General features: G+C 40.5%; 1 protein-coding gene across 1 annotated transcript in view; it reads right to left on the bottom strand.

Annotated features, from left to right (window-relative positions):
• Positions 1-23,000, bottom strand: part of slc8a3 (solute carrier family 8 member 3) — a 412,792-nt gene that overhangs the window by 56,905 nt on the left and 332,887 nt on the right. The gene's annotated exons all lie outside the window — the stretch shown is intronic.

Raw genomic sequence — 23,000 nt, 5'->3', positions numbered from 1 at the left:
CCTTCAATCCTCTCTGTCACTCTCTCAGCCTTCCTACTAGTATCTTTCTTAGAGGATAAGTGGTAGGTTCATTACCTCTCTGCTTGGGAACCAGAAACATGAATCTATGAAGAAGGGTCCCGACCTGAAACGTCAACTTTCCTGCTCCTCTGATGCTGCCTGGCCTGCTTTGTTCCTCCAGGTCCACACTGTGTTATCTTATGCATGAATCTATGTTCTACATTTCATGGCTTTGGCTTGTTAATACATCAAGACACTACACCATTACTCCATATAAATATATAAGAAACAGCAGGACAAATAGGTCATTTGGCCCATCAAGCCTGCCATTCAATGACAGATTTGATTGTGGCCTTAAATCTACTTTCCTGTCTGATCCCCTATAACCGTTGACTGTCTTGCCGATGAAATATCTATGAATTCAGCCTTATTGAATGTATTCAATGAGCCAACCTTCTCATGTTTCCTGAGAAAGAGATGAATGCACTTCTGAGTGGCGGAGTTCCATCTTAATGAAAGCCCCACATTTTTAAATTGTGCCCCCTCATTCAAATTTCTCTAGATGAGGAAACATCTTTTCACCATCCACCCTGTCAAACCCCCTCAGACTCTTTCATGCTTCAGTAAGGTAGCTTCTCATTTTTGTTTTGACTCCAAGGAGTATATTGCTCAAACTTCCCTTAAAAGACACAGCCAGCCAATTATGTCACTGTTAATAAGTAATAGAGGCCGTTATTAGTTTTGAATCTGTTTTAGATTTAATAACTGTGACTCAAACATGACTGCAACTGGCAGAAGTTCCTTTTACAGTATTCTTTACATTTTGCTGATGTTGGAAGAATTATTCTAAGGTGACTGTCAGCATTTTATAAGCGAAAGATTTAGTTGCGATTTTGTGAGGGGTAACCAAGGCATTAGTTAAAGCGTAAAACACAGGTAGAATAAACTGATGTTCCAGCACACTCTAGCCCAGGATGACGTGTTGTGCACTAACAAATGTGAATTCCCAAATGCTGACATTCAATTCTCACTTGTCATGCGTGACGAATGATGGTGGAGACAAAGACTGGGAGTCATTGTGTATCTTCAGAATTTTACTGGCTTCATCACCCTCTTCATCACTTGAACTTCCTCCAGCCTTAAAACTCTGTGAAAGCCCTTCAAGTCTAGCTTCTTGCTCAACCATGAATGTTATTAATCCGCCATCAGTTGCCTCTGTCTGTCTTCAGAATTCCTTATCTCCCTCACCTCTTTTAAAATAACCTTTACAGCCCTCCATCTTTCATTTGGTTTTTCGGGTACCGGGCTTAATGTTTCCTTGAATACTCTGGCGTCAGATATTTGCTTAATTACGCTCCTGAACGCTCAATATGAGTGAGACAACAAGGCGTGGAGCTGGATGAACACAGCAGGCCAGGCAGCATTAGAGCAGCAGGAAAGCTGACGTTTTGGGTCTGGACCCTTCTTCAGAAATTCATTTCTGAACCCATTTCTGAAGAAGGGTCCAGACCCAAAACATCAGCCTTCCGAGACAACAAGGTGCAGGGCTGGATGAACACAGCAGGCCAAGCAGCATCATAGGAGCAGAGAGGCTGACGTTTCGGGCCTAGACCCTTCATCAGAAAAGGGGGAGGGGAAGGGGGTTTTGAAATAAATAGGGAGAGAGTGGGAGGCGGATAGAAGAGGGATAGAGGAGAGGATAGGTGGAGAGGAAACAAACAGGTCGAAGAGGCGGGGATGGGGCCAGGAAAGGTGAGTGTAGGTAGGGAGTTAGGAAGGGGATAGGTCAGTCCAGGGAGGACGGACAGGTCAAGGGGGCGGGATGAGGTTGGTCGGTAGGAGATGGAGGTGCGGCTTGAGGTGGGAGGAGGGGATAGGTGGGAGGAAGAACAGGTTAGGGAGGCAGGGACGAGTTGGACTGGTTTTGGCTCCTTGGCCTGCTGTGTTCATCCAGCTCTACACCTTGTTATCTCATACTCCAGCGTTGGCAGTTCCTACTATCTCTCAATATGAATGAGCACTGTTTTTGTTGAAGATCAATGTTTGCAGGGTTTTCAACCTCCCTTGGAATTAAGGAAAACTTTTTTTTATGTTAAAACCTTATGAACAATTGTTTCTTGACACCACAGTGAGAGTTATTGTCTCAGCTAAGTGTGGTGAGTCTCCCTGGAAAGAAATAGTCTCAATCCACTTGACTACAGTCTCAGCTGGGTTTTAGTATCTGCATTTCATTTCATGTTCAGTAACGATTTGAAGGTGAAACTCTTTTCTTTTGCTAAATTTGCCAATCGTCTAAATGCAACCTCAGATGTTCAGGAAGTGGATCAGTCAATTGGTTTTGTCACATCAAACCAATGTTGACACTGGAATGATTTTAATGATTGGCCTCGGTGCAGTCACCATTACCAGAAGGGGGGCCTCAGCAAGACAACCTTCCGAGTTCAACTGAAGACAAGCATCCAGCAGAGAGCTGTGATGACACTGATGGTTGTTCGGGGTGAAGATTTGCAATGGTGCAGTCACCACGACTAAACAGTGTTTTGCGGACGGAGTGTTGTCAAGGGACAGTTGTTAAACAAAAGGTAGAAAAGGAAATAAGAAAAGTGGGATAACAAGGTGTACAGCTGGATGAACACAGCAGGCCAAGCAACATCAGAGGAGCAGGAAGGCTGACGTTTCGGGCCTAGACCCTTCTTCAGAAATGGGGCTTCGCAGTGGGGTTAAAATTGTTTCAGAGATAGTAGGAACTGCAGATGCTCCTCTGATGCTGCTTGGCCTGCTGTGTTCATCCAGCTCTACACCTTGTTATCTCAGATTCTCCAGCATCTGCAGTTCCTACTATCTCTGAATAAGAAAAGTGATAGGCTGAGAAACCAAGGAAAAGATTCAAACAGGCCTATTGAGAAAAATAAGAACAAGGCAAACACTGTTAAAAGGACAAGCTTAAAGACTTTGTGCCTTAATGCACAGACTATTTGCAATAAAGTGGATGAGCGAATCGTGCAGATAGATGAAAACGGGTACGATATAATTGGGATTATGGAGACATGGCTGCAGGGTGATCAGGGATGGGAACTGAATGTCCCAGAGTATTCAGTATTTAGGCAGGACAGGCAAAAAGGAAATGGTGGTGGAATGGTATTGTTGCTTAAAGAGGAAATTAACACAATACGGAGAAAGCATATGAGTTCTAACAATGTGGCTAGAATTGTAAAATACCAGGGGGCAAAAAAACATTAGTAGGTGTCATATATAGACCCCAATCTGCAGTGGTGATGTCAAGATGGCATTAAACAGGAAATTAGAGATGCATGTGAAAAGGGAATATCGGTGATCATGGGTGATTTTAATCTGCACATAGATTGGGCAAATCAAACTAGCCACAATGCCGTAGAGGAGGAATTCCTGGTGTGTATACGGGATGATTTGCTTGACCAATATGTGGAGGAACCAACTTGACAGCAGGCCATATTAGACTGGGTGATGTGTAATGAGAAGGGAATCTTTGCCAATCTAGCTGTGCAAGACCTCTTAGGGATGAGTGACCATAACATGATAGAATTTTTTATCAACATGGAGAGTGAGGAAGTTGGTTGAGAGTAGGATGTTGAACCTTAATAAAGGAAACTATGAAGATATGAGGTGTGAGTTGGCTTTAATAGATTGGGGAGAGTTACTTAAAGGGATAGCAGTGGATAGGCAATGGCGAACTTTCAAGAAACGCATGGGGGAACTGCAACAACTGTTTATTCTTATCTGGCACAAATGCAAAATAGGTAAGAGGGTCAATCCATGGCTTACAAAGGAAATTAGAGATAGTATCTGATCTAAAGAAGAAGCATACAGATTGGCCAGGAAAAATAATATGTCTGAGGATTGGGAGCAGTTGAGAATTCAGCAAAGAAGGAACAAGGGATTGATTAAGAAGGGGAAAATACAGTACGAAAGTAAGCTTGCAGGGAACATAAAGACTGACACTAAGAGTTTCTATAGGTACATGAAGAGATTGGTGAAGATAAATGTAGGCCCCCAAAAGACAGAAATGGGGGGATGTATAATAGGGGACAAAGAAATAGCTGAGCAACAAAATACATATTTTGGTTCTGTCTTCACAAAAGATGACACAAATCAGCTATCAGAAATGTTGGAGAATCCAAGATTTATTGAGAGGAAAGAATTGAGAGAGATCAATATTAATAGTGGGCATCTGCCAAGATTCTATAGACTCGGGAACAGTCCCTGCAGATTGGAAGGTGGCTAGTGTCACTCCAATATTCAAGAAGGGAGGTAGAGAGAAAACAAGGAATTATAGATCAGTGAGCCTATCATCGGTAGTGGAGACAATTCTTGAATCCATTGTCAAGGATTTTATAGTAGAGCATTTGAAAAGCAGTGACAGGATCAAAGAGAGTCAGCATGGATTTATGAAATGGAAATCATGCTTGGCAAATCTGTTGGAATCCTATGAAGATGTAACTAGTAGAGCTGACAAGGGGGAGCCAATCGACGTGATATATTTGGACTTTCAGAAAGCGTTTGGCAAAGTCCCACATAAGAGATTATTGTGCAAGATTAAAGAGCATGGGATTCATGGAATTATATTGAGATGGATAGAAAACTAGTTGACAGAGAGGAAACAAAGAGTAGGAATTAATCGGTTCTTTTCAAATTGGCAGGCAGTAACGAGTGGGGTGCCACAGGGTTCGGTGCTGGGACACCAGCTACTCATAATATATATTAATGATTTGGATGAGGGAACAAAACGTAACATCTCAAAGTTTGCAGATGATACCAAGTTCAGTGGGAGGGTGAACCGTGATGAGAATCCTTCAGCATGATCTCGACAGGTTGGGTCAGTGGGCAAATCAACTGCAAATTCAGTATAATTTGGATAAATGTGAGGTTATTCACTTTGGAAGCAAAACCAAGAAGGCAGATTACTACCTGAATGCCTTTAAAATGGGAGAGAGGAGTGTGCAGCGGGACCTGGGTGTCCTTGTGCACCAGTCACTGAAGGTAAGCATGCAGGTACAGCAGGTGGTAAAGAAGGCAAATGATATGTCGGCCTTCATTGCGAGAGGTTTCGAGTACAGGAGCAGGGATGCGTTGTTGCAGTTATACAGGGCCTTGGTGAGGCCACACCTGGAATATTGTGTGCAGTTTTGGTCTCCTTTTCTGAGGAAGGATGCTCTTGCTTTCAAGGGAGTGCAGCGAAGGTTTACCAGGCTGATTCCGGGGATGGCAGGTCTGACGTATGAGGAGCGATTGACTAGGTTAGGATTGTTTTTGCTAGAGTTGAGATGAATGAGGGAGATCTCACAGATACTTATGAAATTCTAACAGGACTGGGCAGGGTAGATGCAGGGAGAATGTTCCCGATGGTGGGTGTGTCCACAACCAGGGGTCACAGTATGAGGATTCGGGGTAGACCATTTAGGATGGAGATGAGGGGACATTTCTTCACCCAGAGAGTGGTGAGTCTGTGGAATTCATTACTACAGGAAGTAGTTGATGCCAAAACATTGAATGTATTCAAGAGGCAGCTAGATGTAGCACTTGGGGCGAATGGGATCAAAGGTTATGGGGAGAAAGCAGAATTAGGCCATTGAGTTGGACGATCAGCCATGATCATGAAGAATGGCGAAGCAGGTTCGAAGGGTCGAAGGGTCGAATGGCCTCCTCCTGCTCCTATATTCTAGGTACGTTTGTATGTTCCTGTGTAAGTTCCATCCTCTGAATGACATGTTTATTTTTCAACAAAGACATCAGACTACTTTTACCTTTGTCATGTGTATCTAAAAAAGAATGAATAAACAGGACTGTAGGACAAAATAAAAATTACAAGTCAATTGAAAGATGCTGGCCTTTCAGAGCTCTTTTGATTGATGATCCCAGAAAACAATACTGCTCGCAACGTGTGGATGGTTTCCCAAGAGCTCAGTATGGCCTAGCAAGGAAACAGGCAGTGGTGTTACCTTCATGATGGTTAACTAGCTCAGCGACAAGGTTCCAGAATTTTCTTGGTCACTTTGCCTTGCATATGAGTTTAGGATATTGAAGATGATTACTCAGAGTGAAGTAGGCATAATGAGGTTTAGCTCTTGCACTGCAGCATTAGATTTCCATTCGCAAAGTCCCCCATCAACCCCACACTTACTTGCATCCCTCTAATTAACGTGGTGCCTTAATTGCCAAAACAGGAACTTGAAGAACAACTATCACGTCACTGGGGAGAGGCAGGAGAAGATAAAGCACAATGCGAAGAAATCTCATAAATAAACACAGTGCGACAGTGAGTGGTCTCGGCATCTGTCATTGTATCGAATGGTACTTGAGGAGGATTAGACTCATAAGGAAGTTCACAAGTGAGAAGAATAATGACCACCTTAAAAAGAAGGCAATGTAGGAAAGAGTGAAATTAATAGATGGAATAAGTTGCTGGAAATGGTTGTCATTTTTGTGGATGCTTGTTCTCAGGTTTGTGGGATTTGGGAAAGAGATTCCCATGAGTTGGAAGGTGCTGGTACCTCTATACATCTGTTGCTCTTGTTCTTCCAGGATGTTGAGGTTACTGGGTCGGAAGGTGCTCTTGCAACGTATGGTGAGTTGTTTATGAGCTGTAGATGACATACACTGCTGCCACTGCGCATCAGTGGTGGAGGGAGTGAATATTAAAGGAGGTGGATGGAGTGCCAATCTAGTGCCGAATGGCGTCAAGCTTTAAGTGTTGTTGAAACTGCACACACACACTCCTGGCTTGTGCCTAGAAGAAGGTGGAAAGGCTTTGGGAAGTTAGGAGGTGAGTTACTCACCACAGAATTCCAGCTTCTGACCTAATCTTGTCATCATAATATTTCTATGAATGGTCTCATTCAGTTTCTGGTCAATAGTCACATTAAAATTATGATGGTGGGTGATCAGTGATGGTAATTTTATTGAATGTCAAAGGGAGATGGTTCCATTCTCTCTTCTAGGAGGTGGTCAGTGCTGGACACTTACATGCACTAATGTTACTTCCAATTACTAGACCAAGCCTAAAAGTTGTCCCAGTCTTGCTGCCAATGGGCAGAAATGCTTCAGCATCTGAAGAATTACTAACGTTACTGAATACTGTATAATTATCCACCTCTGACCTTCTAATGGAGGGAAGGTCATTGATGAAGCAGCTAAAGATAATAAGGCCCAAGATAGTTTGTGCTGTAAACTGTGAGATATTGCAGATATCCCCAGAATCATTCTGGAAGAAGCCAAGTACGCAGAAGTATGTAGTTCATGGTCATTTGAAAAGGCACAGACCCTCCTGTGAGATCGGAGCTGTGCCTGTAGCAGATTGCAGATTTCTGTCACAACTTCCTTAATCAAACACTGAATTTCAGTGTGGACCCCCAGAAGGACAACTGCTCCCAAAAGACACTGAGTGGTTACAAACCCCTGTTTAGTCTGCTTCTCTTCCTCCTTCTTCTAGCAGCTTGACTTGCTCTGTTTGAGCTCTGTTCATTCGTATTGTGTTGCTCATTTCGTAGGGCAGAATCCGTTTGTTCACCCATCTCTGGAGGAAAACTAGAGTCAGTTATTAGTCAGTAGACAAATAACTGAGTACCTGCCACATCACTTTCCGTGAACATATGCAACTTTAGACAGTTGTGGAAAACATCTAGAACTCTCAGAACTGCAACAGCAGTGAGATGAGATGAACCAGCAATTAACCTATAAGTAGTTGATGATCCTGTTAAATAATAGTGGATGGTGAGGGTTGGGATGCGTGTGGTTCTTTCATGCTACATACAGCCATGTGATGCTGAGAGACGACATGGTGGGGACCAGAGGTTGAAAATGGCAACATAGTGACTGGTGTCTTGCTGTGCCTGCCCTGCATTCTGTTGTCAGTCTTGGCACATTCACATGAACTCTTCTGCCAATTTGGTACCTGGCACCCTCCACGTTAGATATGCGTGTATGCGCCACAATCCATTTCCGAAACTTCAGGGAGCCTCATGACACCCCGGAAACAGGCGCTAGTGAGCTCAATTTAAATCAAGAGGAATCAAAAGTCAGGGTGAATCAACGGTACTTCATTCGCATGTTGTTGAATCATCAGCTGAGTCTCCAATTAAAATGTTTTTGTAATTTTCCATTTGAAAACAAATTACCTCCACCTCCTCCAAGATCCAGCCTAGAAGCTAACCATATCAAAGATTTTACAGAACTGCTTTTCATTGATGATCATTCTGTACTTCATTTAATTAAAAATTTACAAAGCCTTTTGGTCTAATAGTTGCACAGGACAACTGCTATATAAAACACGCACATCCTTTCATGTTCATGAGCAGCACAGAAACTATTAGAGATTTCTTATGTTTATTACAATGGTTCATTATTGCGAGCTTTCATATAGCACAAAAAACTAATACTTTATTAGCAATCTGAATGATGGATTGGGACACATTCATATTTTAGTTAATCAACTGCAAATTATTTCCTGATAAGCTTGTTATAGCCTCATAACGAACGATAATCCTTCAGGTGACAACCATGAACTTTGCTGCCTCCAATGAAGCTGTTCAAGTTTCAAAGTTACAAATATCATCCATAACTTCATCTTAGCTGTTCACAAAACTGGAGTGTTTTGTGGTGCAGGGGGTACTGTCCTTGACTCTGGGTCAAAAGCTCAAGGCTCGAGGCTTGACCGAAAGCCAAGGAAGGTTTGCACTGAACATAACCAAACCCACAGAGTATCCACCTGCAAATCCTTCCAACATACACCAATGGCAGGGGGTAAGAGCAGAAGAAATTCCTGGTCTAACATGTGTTGGGAAGCCTTTACCATTATTAATCATAGGTCCAGACTACAATAAACATGGTGCCATGGTAACTCAGACTCCAAGTGAACTGCAACAGATCAATTAGTTGCATTGACTTTTTTTATAATTTAATAACATTTCAATGCATTATCCTTTGCAAAGTTATGATTCTACTTACCATATGGAGATACTTACATGGGACAAAGAGACAGCAGACTTTCAACATGGAATTTTCATTAACAACGGGACCAATGAAACCAAATGGATCAAGCATTTACTCTGATGCTGAAGCATGGGCTAGACTGAAAGGTCCCATTCTGTACAATCCTTGTAAATTTGGGAATTAATGCATTGGTTTATTGCATATTTCAGTACCAGTGGATCCAGGCCAATTCTGATTTAATTCTCAAATCCACCAAGACAGGGAATGTCATCTGCCAGCATCCACAAGATGAAGAATCAGAAGAACACATTTCATCTTGTGGTAATGTGTTTCAGGAAAAATGTTCAGCGCTGATGGAGTTAGTCAGAGGGGCAAAACCAGTAACACTTCAAAAACTGGCTGTATTGGCCCTCTATTTTAAAGAATACAAGTCAGATCAGAATATTTCATGCACCAGCTTCACTGGACTTTTCTCCTGGGAAATATGCAGATGGTCAGACGCAGAAATTCACGTCAGCCTGTCAGTGTTACCAAGCCATAAGTCACATATGGCCAATAAAGGTGTCTTTAAAGACCTACTCTCAAAGACCAACAACTTTCCGTGTCCTCCAGGAGTCATTCAGGAGGATGGAGGAATCAATACTCCAAGTGGGGTTGATGCTTTCCGTGTCTGCCTGTTTACAGCTTGAAGCGGAGGGGGCAGGGTCTGAGTCCCACCTAACCCTGTTTCCTAGTAACAGTAAAAATGGTTTCTGCTTCCTAACTTTCAGAAGCTTGAACCATTAACTCAGCATTGCTTCTTCCACCAGGTTTGCTAATACAGATAAAGCTGGTTAATATTCTCAGCAAATAACATGAACACAAAGGAAATCACAGCAATATATCAAAAAAAAATTTGATTTTTTTCAGAGCCTCTTTCTTCCAACACACTTTTGGACCTGTGATAATTTATCTACAATAATGAAAATCCTGAAAGGAGTTCATACTTAAGTATAATGAGGTATTTTGTTTATGATCAGTTCAGGGAATTTTCCAGAGCCTTAAAAAGGCTATTTAAAAAAAAAAAATAATGCTCAGGATATGGTCACCACTGGTCATCCTTTTTCCTTTGCGAAGTATGCAATGAGATTTTTTTTCGAACCACTGCAGTTGATGTGATATAATTATTCCAACAGCGCTGATAGATGGAGTTCCAGAGGTTTGACTCAGTGTCAATGGAAGAACAGTGCTGTGCATCTTGGGAAGGGATCATTTACCCAAACACATGTTCCTCTTGTCCTTCATAATGATGGATGTCTTGAGGCACTGGCAAAGAAGCCCTGGTGATTGGCCACAACGCACCCTCACATAGTACACGCTATCACCATGCTGCATCTTTGATGGAGTGGGCATTTAAGGTGCTGATGAGGTATCTTTGTATGGTGTCAAATTTCCTGGATATTATAGCAGCTGCACCCATCCAGGAAATAGGGGAATATTCCATCACGCTCCTGACTTGTGCCTTATACATGGTGGGTAGACTTTGGCGAGTCTAGAGTGAAACCATCTGCCAACTACACAGATGTTGACTTGCTCAAAGATATATATGTGGCTGAGTTTTTGCTCAATAAAGATCCAATTTCCACCAAATGACCATCAATGGAAACTCATTATCTTAAAACCAAAGAAGATAAGCAACCTCAATTGTTACAAGATATTCTGAAGATAAACGATACAAGTTTTGCTCTTCCCTCAGATATCCTTCGGTCACAACTAATCACTGTTGTAAGTGATCTGAATGCTTTACGATTTGTTGCGTGTTTGAGTATCACCAAAAAAAATCTAGAAAGGAGATGAGGTAACTTCTTTCTTTCCCCATAGAGACTTGTTGAGATCTGGAATACTTTACTTGAAAAGGTGATGAAAGTTGATTCCATAAACAATTTTAATGGGGAGTCGGAGAGGTACTTGAGAATGAGGAACTTACAGGGCTATGAACTCAAAAGCAGTCTCCTGGGGGCCCCATGGCTCACAATATAGGGTCTAAAAAGAAGTGACTGTACTTGATGCATTGGTTGTAATTTTTAAAGATTCCCTAGATTCTGGAAAGGTCTCAGCGGATTGGTAAACTGGAAATATAACACCACCATTCAAGAAAGGCAGGAGTTGGTAGTCAAGAAATAACAGGCCAGTTAGCCCGATGTTGAAAAAAATGTTAGAATCCATTATTAAGGAAGTAATAGCAGGATATTTAAAAAATGGTATTTCTATTGGATAGAGTCAACATGGTTTCATGAGCGAGAAATTGTACTTAGTAAATTTATTGGAGTTCTTTGAGGGTAGAAAGGGGAAACCAGCACTTGTGGTACTTTTGGATTTCTAAAAAGAATTCATTAAAGTGACACATACAAGGTTATTACACAAGAACTCGTGACGTTGAGGATGATATTTTAGCATGGATAAAGGATTATGTTGTTCGTGCGGCAAACATTCATCTGACAAAGTAGGAAGCAGGAGTTGGTTTGTCTCCTCAACTGTTTAACCACTCTGCTCAATCTCGCACAAACTCCAGATTGCTCTCCTGTTCTAGAGATCAGACAGACCCTGGGGAAACTGGTTTGATACTTTCTAATCAACCTGGTTAGAGATGTTATGACAAACCTCTGGGACTTCAACACAGACCTCCTAGCTCACAGATATGGACACTATCCCTGCACCACAAGTTCTGAGGGAACTGGTTATAGAGTTACACAGTCATACAGCAAGGAAACAGACCCTTTGGTCCAACTAGTCCACGCCAATCAGGTTCCCAAACAAAACCAGGTCTACCTGCCTGCGCTTGACCCATATCGCTCCACACCTTTCATATTCATGAACTTATCCAAATGTCCTTTAAACACTGTCAATGTACCTGCATCCATCACTTCCTCTGGCAGTCCATCCCAAACATGAACCACTCTCTGTGTAAAAAAGTTGCCCCTTGTGTTCTTTTAAAATCTTTCTCCTCTTACCTTAAAAATATACCTCCTGGTTTAGGGAAAAGACCTTTGCTATTCACTTTATCTATGCGCCTCATGATTTTATAAACCTCTATGCCTCAACCTCCTACACCCCAGTGAGCAAAGTACCAGCCTATCCAACTATTTTCATAACTCAAACCCTACATTCCCAGCAACATTCTGGTAATTTTTTCCTGAAGCCTCTCCAGCTTAATAACATGCTTCCTGTAACAGGGCGACCAGAACCATACATAGTACTCAAGAACAGCCTGCACCAATGAACTGTACAACTTCAACATGACATCTCAGCTCCTATACTCAAATCAGTACAGCTGCTCTGAACATGACTGGAACATGTTAACATCCACATTCAATGAATAAAACCAGAAACTGCTGGAGAAACTCAGCAGCTCTGGCAGCATTTGTGGAGAGAAAGGAGAGTCTCTCAAGATATGGAATCATGTGTCTCTCAGTGGAAAATGTTTCTGGTCCTAGTATTGGTAAGGTAATTAATTAGTTAATGACTGATTCCCACATTGCTCACAGTGATACATTATTAGAGTTAACATGTCTTATTAATATCATGCACACAGAAGCTTATCTATACAAGTCATTGGGCTCGAAATGCTAACTCTGTTTTTCTCTCTCCACAAATGCTGCCAGTCTTGCTGAGTTCTCCACCACTTTCTGGATTTACTTCAATACTCTCCTGGCCACTTTCTCATTTTAAGCCCTCCATAATATTGAACGCATCAAAAACTCACATGCCAGGATCCAAACTCACCAATCCCATTCACCGTGTTCTCTTGATTTAAAATTTTGTTTAATAATGTTTCAATTTTAGGGCCTTGCACTTTTTAAATTATTTTAAGGGCACTGTAAAAATGCCAAATTGGTGTTCATACAGTACAGTATTTCACAATATCTGATTGAACTTACACACAATGAGTTTTAGAAAGGCTGTTTCTTCTTGTGCATGCAGTATTAAACACAGAATGTAAAATTCCATCAATACTCACTCACTAAAGCCATTTGATACAGTGATACATGCTGGAAGATGAGTGTCTGTGGATCATTAATATTCAGATGTAACCCATCTCCTCTCTCCAATCACCATTAGCGAGCCTGCTGATACTCAACATGAAGACTGGCAATTGAGCTAATTGGAAGTAACCACCACCCCTGAAGTTACTCTCCAGTGACTGAAACGCTTTCAGCCATAAACTTCTGCACAAAATCTGGAGGAGGAATCCTCAGCCCCAAAGCTAGCTACTGAAACAATAAAAATCAATTACAAGTGGATATCCCTGAGCACTGGTCCTTGCGATAAAAATAAATCTATCGCTTATCAAAAAAATTAAGCAGGCAGTCAACACTGAGCTGGGGCATCTCCTGCTGAGGTTCGATTCATGCATAGTTATTATAAACACGTGACTAAATTACAGTAATATTTCTACCCTCACCTGCAACAATGTTTTGCGGATTTCAAAGTTCCGGAAGAGTAACTGTTAGGTTATAGACAGGCTCCTGCTACACAGAAGGGGGTGAAAACAATTACTTCAAAAAACAACTTGGCAAATGATGAATGAATGAACGAAAGAATGAATGACATTTGTCCATCTCAGGAGGCGATGAACAGCACCCGGAGTGTATGGCACTTCTGGAGTATGTTCATTCTACCTGGCAAGCATCAATCAAAAATAAACCTGCAGGGTTTCAACATAATAATAAACTGTCACAGGACAGGCATTGCATTGTCTTTTAATATATCATTTCTGAAGTTCAGTTCCACCCTCAACAACCGTCCGTGTGGAGTTTGCAAATTCTGCCCATGTCTGCGTGGGTTTCCTCCGGGTGCTCTGGTTTCCTCCCACAGTCCAAAGGTTTAGGTGGATTGGCCATGCTAAATTGCCCCAAAATGTCCAGGAATGTGCAGGCTAGGTGGGTTTGCCAGGAGAAATGCAGGATCGTAGTAGGTGGGTAAGGGTGGGACCCTCCTCAGAGAGTCAGTGCGGACATGATTGGCTGAACGGCTTGCTTCCGCACTGTGGGAATTCTACGGATTCTAAAACTTAACCTAAGCATTTCAAAAAGATGAGGAAGAAACAAGTTTGCTTAAGATTTCTAACTAAATAACAGTGGGAATGATTACAAGCCAGACTCATTGCTTTGTAGCTGTTGTTTCCATTATAATTCCAAAAGTATATGTCTTAATAGATTTAAAGTAAATGAAGTTTGTTCCTGCTGAATATTTCATGCTTAATTTTACAAAGAATTGTTGGAATATGTAATATTTTGCTAGGGAATAGTTTCAAGCAGTTTTAAGTGAATAGGTAGAGAGATGAGGTATTGGGAGGTAGTGGGTTTTCAGATGCAATTAGTTGCACGGTTTCCTTCTAAGTTGACGTTCTCGACTTCTTTTCACAAAGCTCACTCCAGATAGGATATTACATTTTGTGTCATTATTAAACATTTTGGATTCGCACATACATTATAATGCCACCATATATTTAAATACACAGTTACATACATATCAAGGTAGACATTTCACTCAGGCGGTGAGGTGGTAGCCATTCAGGAAGATAGGAAGAGATAGGCAGTGAAGGAGTTCCCTACAAGTGTGGAGTTCACTAACCAATGAGGGATACAATCCCTTGGTGGGGTTGGGGTGAGATACATTGGACTATATAGTAAAGGCCTATACACGGAGACAAAGTCATGCTTAGGATATTGCAAATGTTACAAGAATTCATTAATCGGGGATGTATGAACACATCATGCCAACCAGTGGGGTGATGTGTTCCTTCCATGGAGACAGGGTAAAAGACATGGCTATGAAGGCATGAGACATTTTGGGATTGGGTGGGGCATCAATGTGGGAACTAAAGGTGGAGAGGGTTGAGGTACTATGACCAGAGTTTCAGGAGTTAGGGAAGAAGGTAAAAAGCAAGGCCTCAAAGTTCATAATCTACTAGATTTGAAAATGTTAGTGCATATAGGAATACTATTACAGAAAAGATGGGGTGGGCTTACTGAAATGTGTGCAAGAAAGGTTTCTTAATGTGTTTACAAACAAAAGGGTAAGCAAGCTGCAGTGGATGTAGCCTGGCTGATGAACTGGAGCAAATGCATCTTGTTGTTGTGGAGGAGATTTGGGGAACAATGATCATCAGATCATTATTGTAGTGATCGTAATAAGTTCAGCCAGGTGGACCTCGGAGAACATGAGTTCCCTCATTGGGGCTGTTAATCCGGTCCAATCAGGGAGCCCTGGCTGACAGATATAAACAGGAGTGTCAGGGGTTCTGTTCACTCTGAGAGCTGGCTCTGAAGAAGCTGGATCAGTGTTGTGGACTCCCCATGCGTTAAAAAAGTGTGACTTGGTGACGGGATACCGGCCTCTGTGGAGTTATTTCAATTATTATTGGTTATTTTACACTAAAGTAGCGAGAAAGAAAGGCCAAGAGAAGAGTATGTATCAAAATATTTAGCTGGAGGTGTGCTCATTTCAGTGAGTTGAATAGAAACGTGACTCAGGTATGCTGGAATCAAAGAGGGGTTGGCAAAACAATAATTAAACACCGTGAGGTCTCCAAAGAGGAAACAGCTCAGTTATAGAATAGAGATATTTCCATGAGAGGGAAAGGAAAGGCAACTAAAGCTAGAGTCGCTGGGTGACTGAAGATGTAGGCCTTAAAATAAACGTAAGATTAATTTTTTAATAGAGAACTCAGCTGAATGTTGAAACCATGGAGGAAATCTAAGAAAGGGACTTAGAGGAGAAAAAGATACAGTATGAAAACAGATTAGTGTCTGTCATAAAAGGAACGCCACAAGTCTTTTACAATTACAAACAGTAAAATGATGGTCAAAGGAAGGTGGAGTCAACTCAAGACCAAAGACACCATCTTGTGGAGGCAGAGGAAATATTTTAAAAGTAATTCATGATACGTGAATATCACTAATTGAGCTAGCATTCATTGCCCATGCCTAGTTGCCCTTGTGGTGTATTGCGTTATATGGAATAGACTGGTTGAAATGCTAACTCTGAATAATAAGGGTCACACAAAGTTGAGGAACATGAGACTTCCACTTGTTTCAGATTTTGGGATGATAACACACTAAAATATTTTAAAAAGAGTAGTCATTTCTTGTAAAATAACTGGAATAAATCAGTTTGTAAAGATGGATATAGTATCCAGTGAAATATTATTATTATTAATAGGCCATCAATGAATGAAATACAGATGAAACTGATTTGGAAAACAACAATGTTATTATATTTGGAAAATCTGTGAATTTGCAATTCACACAATTGGGATACAATTGTATTCCTTTAATGGAACATACCTCTCCACCAAAGAAATTAAACAAATGTTACTGAATTTAAGAAGCAGAAATTTAGAAGATAAAATGCCAATTATGTTAAAACTATTCAGGCAATTTGCCCATCTGTCCTTCCAAGGCACAAAGTTTTTGGTAAAGAATGAAGAATACAATAAGAAATTTTGGTCAACTGGGTCAATGGGTTGAGGAGTGGCAGATGGAGTTTAATTTGGACAAATGTGAGGTATTGCATTTTGATAACACAAGCAAGGACATGACTTATACAATTAATGGTAAAGCCCTGGGTAGTGTAGAACAGAGAGATGTAGGGGTTCAGGTATATAATTCCTTGAAATTTGAATCACAGGTAGACAGGGTGGTTAAAAAGGCATGTAGCTTGCGTGCCTTCATTGCTCAGACCGTTGAGTGAAGGGGTTGGGATGCCATGCTGAGGCTGTACAGGACGTTGATGAGGCCTCTTCTGGAGTATTGTGTGCAGTCTGGTCACCCTGATATAGGAAGGATATTAACCTGGAGAGGGTTCGGAAAAGATTTACCAGGATGTTACCAGGATTGGAGGGTTTAAGATATAAAAATAGATTGGAAAGGCTGGGACTTTTTTTACTGGAGCATAGGAGGTTGAGGGGTGACCTTACTGAGGTCTATAAAATCACAAAGAACATAAATAAGGTGAATGAGAAGGGTCTTTTCCCTAGGATGGGGGAGTTCAAAACTAAATGGTATATTTTTGAGGTGACAGGAGAAAGATTTTAAAAGGACATGAGGGGCAACTTCTTTTCTACACAGAGTAGTTTGTGTGTGGAATCAACTGCCACAGAAAGTGGTGGATGCAGGTACAGTTACAATGTTTAAAAGACATTTTTGTAAGTATATGAATAGGAAAGGTTTGGGGAGATAATGGGCCAATGCGGAGACAGGTGGGACTAGTTTAGTTTGGGAACTCGGTCGGTGTGGACTGGTTGGATCGAAGGGTCCGTTTACATTTGTAAGAAATACCATCAGACACCATCACAGCCTGTTGTAAATCTGCCTTCAGTGAAGGATTTCAATGAGGTAATGGCTATGGATTCAAAGGACTGGGATCAAGAACAAAAACACTTTTATTTTACATGTTGTAAATTTGGCAACCAAGTTTACTCAGTCAACAATAATATCGTGAAGATGTGTAAATAAGTGTGGATACAGTCATGGAAAAGTGTATAGGGATGGGAACTGAATCACCAACATAATTTCTCACTGACAAATGGGAGGGAAACCACTGTTTGCTAATGATAGATTTAGAGATGTCTGTGCAGGTATGAACGTAATGGTTATGTATACGACAACAGAAAGCCTTTTAAGCAACGGGGGTCTGTGTGAAAAGAACTACTATATAATAGACAAAACAAATAATAAACAAAAGTTCATAACATTTTGGGAAATTGGGCAGGCTCTCAATTATTGTCTGCAGTAGAATGGGCTGTCCAAGCTAAGAATTCACTACAAATGGTGGGGGGAATTATACTCCAGATCGGTTAGCTTTTGGTCAAAATCCTAAACTTCCATCAATAATGTGATCAACCTCCTTCAGTTTGGGAATTGACTGCACATTTTTTTGAGCATTTGAATGCACTACATGCAGGTTGTCACTAAAGATAAAGTCTTAAAGAACTCAGTGTGCCTTAAGATAGAAAGTAGGGCCATCAAAAAACAATTTCAATCAGGAAGAAATGGTTTATTATGAAACAGATGAGCGTAGTGGTCCGGTAGTGGTTATTGGTAAAGACAGAAATATAGTAATAGCATGGGAATCAGACTGTTTGGGCATATTCTTCAAGGTTCCTTGGAATGAATTACAAATTTGCACTTAAGGAGTTATAGAACGTAATGAGGAAACAAATAGTTCTCATGACTATACATTATTAGGCTGTGAGAATCAGACCTTTATTGGTCAGTGCATTGAGTATAGGAGTTGGGATGTCATGTTGCGCTGAATAGGACATTGGTTAGGCCACTTTTGGAACACTGTGTTCAATTCTGGAAAGATGTTGTGAAACTTGAAAGGGTGCAGAAAAGATTTACAAGGATGTAGCCGGGGTTGGAGGGCTTGAGCTATAGGGAGAGGCTGAATAAACTGGGGCTATTTTCCCTGGAGCATCGGAGGCTGAAGATTGACCTTACAGAGGCTTATAAAATCATGAGGGGCGTGGAAAGGGTAAGTAGGCAAGGTCTTTTTCTCAGGGTAGGGGACTCTAAAACAAGAAGACATAGATTTAAGATGAGAGGGGAAAGATTTAAAAGGGACTCAGGGGCAACTTCTTCAGAGGATGGTGTGTGTACAGGATGAGCTGCCAGAGGATGTGGTAGAGGCTGTTACAATTACAACATTTAAAAGGCATCTGGATGGGTACATGAAAAGGAAGTTTTTAGAGGGATATGGGCCAAATTCTGGCAAACGGTACTAGATTAATTTAGGACATCTGGTCAGCATGGATGAGTTGGACTGAAGGATCTGTTTCTGTGCTGTATAACTTTATGACTCTACAACCATTGCAATTCACAGTTTATCTGATGAAGGGCAGATACTTAAAGTTTTAGCAAAGATTTGTAGCTTGCGTTGAGGGTAAGATGCTGACTTGTTCACCGAGCTGGCTTGTCACCATGCTAGGTAACATCATCAGTGAGGCCTCCGATGAAGCAATGTTGTTCTACTTTGCTTGGAATTTATACTGTCTGGTCCGTTATGGTGAGTTGCATCATTTCCGGTTTTGATCTGTAGAGTATCTGTATGATCTGCAGATATGTTCTGATGATCAAATTGGGGCCATTGTTTCCAACAGGCAACTATCAAAAATGGGGATACCAAAATCAAGTGAGGACTAGTCAATGAAAAAATTAGACCAGTATTAGAAGAGCAGAAAAGACCATGGTAAATATAACAACTAGTTGAATTTATAGGATGAGGGCCAGGAAGTTAAGGCCATGGATTGGGAACAATGGGACAAAAAAATGGAAGACAAGAAAATATAGTGTAAGGTCAAACAGTGTGTTTGGGAGGGAACATGTCCCTTGAAAAAAATTACAAACTATTGAAAGAGAACTTTTTGATAGGAGGGGGAGATCAAATATAATAGTCCATAAAATGGACAGAATGCAAGATAGAGGGAATAGCTTAACAAGACCAAGAATTGAGGCAAAACAGGATTACCACCAGGAACAGAAGCCCACACTTGTAAAAAAAAAAATTGACAGGAAGTTAATGAACAGCACCATTCAGAAGGAAGAACACCTTAAACACTAAGTTTTTCTTTTACCTTCCACAATCAGTGGGCATGTTCTGGAAGTTAAATACATTTATGGCTCAAATTATGTGTCTAGAGTTTGCTACTTCTCAGTACGGTCTGCCCTTTCAAAATTGGGCTGTATTCATTTGGAAGGCTATTCTCCCATGTTTTACTGGCCCAGCTTGCAGACATCTTTATGATGCATGTAGATGAATCTTTGAGAAGTATGAGCTGTCAATTTGAAAACATTGTCATAAATGGGCTTAAAGTAGAATTCAAAGTTTAAAGTCAGGCCTCTTCAACTTTTCAAGACATTGGATTGGTAATCAGACAGAATGGATGCAGTGTCATTTTGCATCAGCAATCCTATGTGGTAAGTGTTAGCACCATTGCTATTAGTCAAAGTGAGGCCTCACAAAAAGATGCAGTTGATTCCAAAACTGAAATGGAAGAATTGAGAAGCTAATTGGACAGCTTAATTTGCTGGGTGCCGAAACAAGGCCAGATTTTTGAGGCCTTAGAGCTGAGAACAAAACTGCAATTCCAAGGTGGAAAGTTATGATTTGGGTGAACAGAGCATTGAAGAAAGCAAAATGGAGCATTGTATTTTGAAGTTTCCATTATTGGGAGATACAAGAAACATGAAATATATTGTTTTTACTCATGCTGCTTCTGCAAATATCTGTGATAGGTTCTCAAGTGCAGAAGGATTCTTTTGTGAGTGGAAGATAAATGTTGCCCTTTAGCTCAGGAAGCTAAATAGTTCAGAGAAATAGTAAAAACACCTTAACAGCAGAAAATCCTGTTAAGGTGGTGTACATATATATTCTTCATGAAAATACTGGAAAAGATATTCTGAAAAGGAATTCACTATTGACTGCAACATTGATCAGAGTTGCAATGGGATACTGTATATTATTTCAAAGTACATGACTGAAATATATTTCAGGATTGATGCCAGTCATCTGTACATTGGATTGCTGTACAAAGGAAGGAGCAAGCTCTAAGTAACAATTAGAAATGCAAGAGCAACAACACCTGAAGCTTTAATGCACACTGCAAAATAATGGGAATAAAATATGTTGTCATTTAGCATGATATGTTGTAATTTTGTGATGGCTCAAGATTAATTCATGGATAGATGGATGATCACTGGGTTTATTATTTTATATATAAACACTTACACAAATATGAGAGTAAGCAGTGTGATGGATTTCTATGTGAGGTGAGAGTTGAAATGCAAGTCAGACCAGAAGTACATACTGGTGTGTTCTGTCTAACCAATCTTTTAACTTCTCAGATTTATTATAGAATATACTTTCTAACACAAGCACAGCAAATTTTCGGTAATTTTTTTCTTTAACTATGCTCAAGTGAAACCCCTTTTAATGTGCTCCACATGTAAAATATCAATCACAATTGATATACAATTAATAAGGCAAAATGAATGTACATAGGTAGTGACAGTGAAATGGCAGAAATATTAAAGAACTACTCAGTCTCAGTATTTACCGAGAATGGATATGATATTAGAATACGTCATAAAGGAGATAAAGTTATTTATGACAGAAAAGAAGGAGAAAATTCATAAACTAACAACTTTGAGGGGATGAAACCTGTGGTCCAGATTAATTACATCTGCATATATTTAACACTGGGGTACAGATAGCAAAGGCATTATTACATATTTTAAAAGTCAGGAAAGGAAAATGAGTTTGTGACACAGAAGCAGCAGATAGGTATTGCAATACCTCCATGATACAAAGTAGAATTAAAACAAGCCAGGGAAATCAATTTCATCACATTGGTAGCATGAAAGAAGTGCTTTGGAGTTTCGGGATGATTATGCTATTAGAACTTGCTTTCCTTTATGTGGTGGAGTGAAGAGGGTTGGGAGCTCTGTCACATTAAGTTTGACAAATTGCTACAGTGCACCATTTGAAAATTCAATTTCTCAACCTGCTACAGTGAGACCTGAGCTAGTTTTATTGGGCCAGTAATCTGGAACAGTAAACTATTATATATTCTGACAGTTCTTCCCAAAAATATGTCCAATGCATGACATGGATATTCAGGTAAAACAATGGAAATGCAAACCACATGGATATTTAAGAGCCGACCGGATGTTACAATGGGGAGACCCAATGGACATTCTATATGCAAGAGCTCAGATCAAACAAATGTAATTATTTTAGAATATTGGGAGAATCTCTGCGTCAAGACACAATTCTATTGTAGCAGTATCCTTTTAAATTGTGATCTCCTAAGTGTCCAGGAGTAAACTTGCAAGTCACAATTTATATTGGCCTCTACCCCTTTAAATATAAGTGCATCTCAGACACAACCATGCAACTGAGAATCAGCATGTACATGATATTATATTAGCACTGGATCTGCAATGAATGTTTGTTGAAAAATAAGCCCACAGGCCTCTTCCTGCTCCTTCACAGCCAACTTAAATGTCAGCACCAAATTTCTTATTTGCCACTGACATGTTCTGATAAAGATAGATAGAGTTTTGAACAGTAAAGGAATTAAGGGTTATGGTGAGCGGGCGGGTAAGTGGAGTTGAGCCCATGATAAGATCAGCCACGATATTACTGAATGGTGGAGCAGGCTCGAGGGGCCAGATGGCCTACTCCTGCTCCTATTTCTTACGTTATTTACTGCTGACAACGAGCACATCAAGTCCAAGTGGGGCAGAACTATGTGTAATGGGTTAATGCCTCTTCTCTTTAATCTAGCATCCGAGCAATAGGCTTATTACAGAAAATGCAAAAACAGGCTTGATATCTGTTGCCTTCATATGAGCAAAGTATGTCTTCTGCATCCAAGCACACATAAGAAGAACTCAGTGACCCAATTATTCAAAATCTTAGATAGAGTTTAGGGCTCATCAGGTAGCTTTCTCAACGTTCCACATTCCATACAATATCTGTACCCTGCCATCTCATTCAAGACATGAAAGAACTAATCAATGACTTTGCTTTTAAAATGCCTTTCTATTACGTTAGTCATCACTTTGTCTGATTTAATTTGGCAATTCGTTCTCTCCTGCATGTCACTCTAATAAAGATCAATTAGTCCCTTTTTGGTGTCACTAAGTTAGACTGTTAGGGAATGTGTTGTTTTATTCACTCATACTGAATACAGGTGGACTGAAATGAATTAATCGGCTCGTAGACAAACTATCTCATAGCTTTAGGAGGGCAGAAAAGTGAAAAAAGCTGTTGGCAGAATGGCACAATATCACAGATCAGAGGAAAAGCAAGAGGTTTGTGTTATGAGTTATGTTGTGATTGTATAGGCTTCTAATAAATTTATATCCAGAATTGAGCTGGAAGTACATTAAATGTTATTTCTGGCAGGCTGTTTAACCTGTTAGTGTAAAAACACTGAGACAACAAGGCGTAGAGCTGGATGAACACAGCAGGCCAAGCAGCATCAT

The sequence above is a fragment of the Rhincodon typus genome, chromosome 8, assembly GCF_021869965.1.
Source record: "Rhincodon typus isolate 14 chromosome 8, sRhiTyp1.1, whole genome shotgun sequence".
Taxonomy (NCBI): domain Eukaryota; kingdom Metazoa; phylum Chordata; class Chondrichthyes; order Orectolobiformes; family Rhincodontidae; genus Rhincodon; species Rhincodon typus.
The sequence above is the reverse complement of the archived record's forward strand: the minus strand, read 5'-3'. Positions and strand labels throughout refer to the sequence as shown.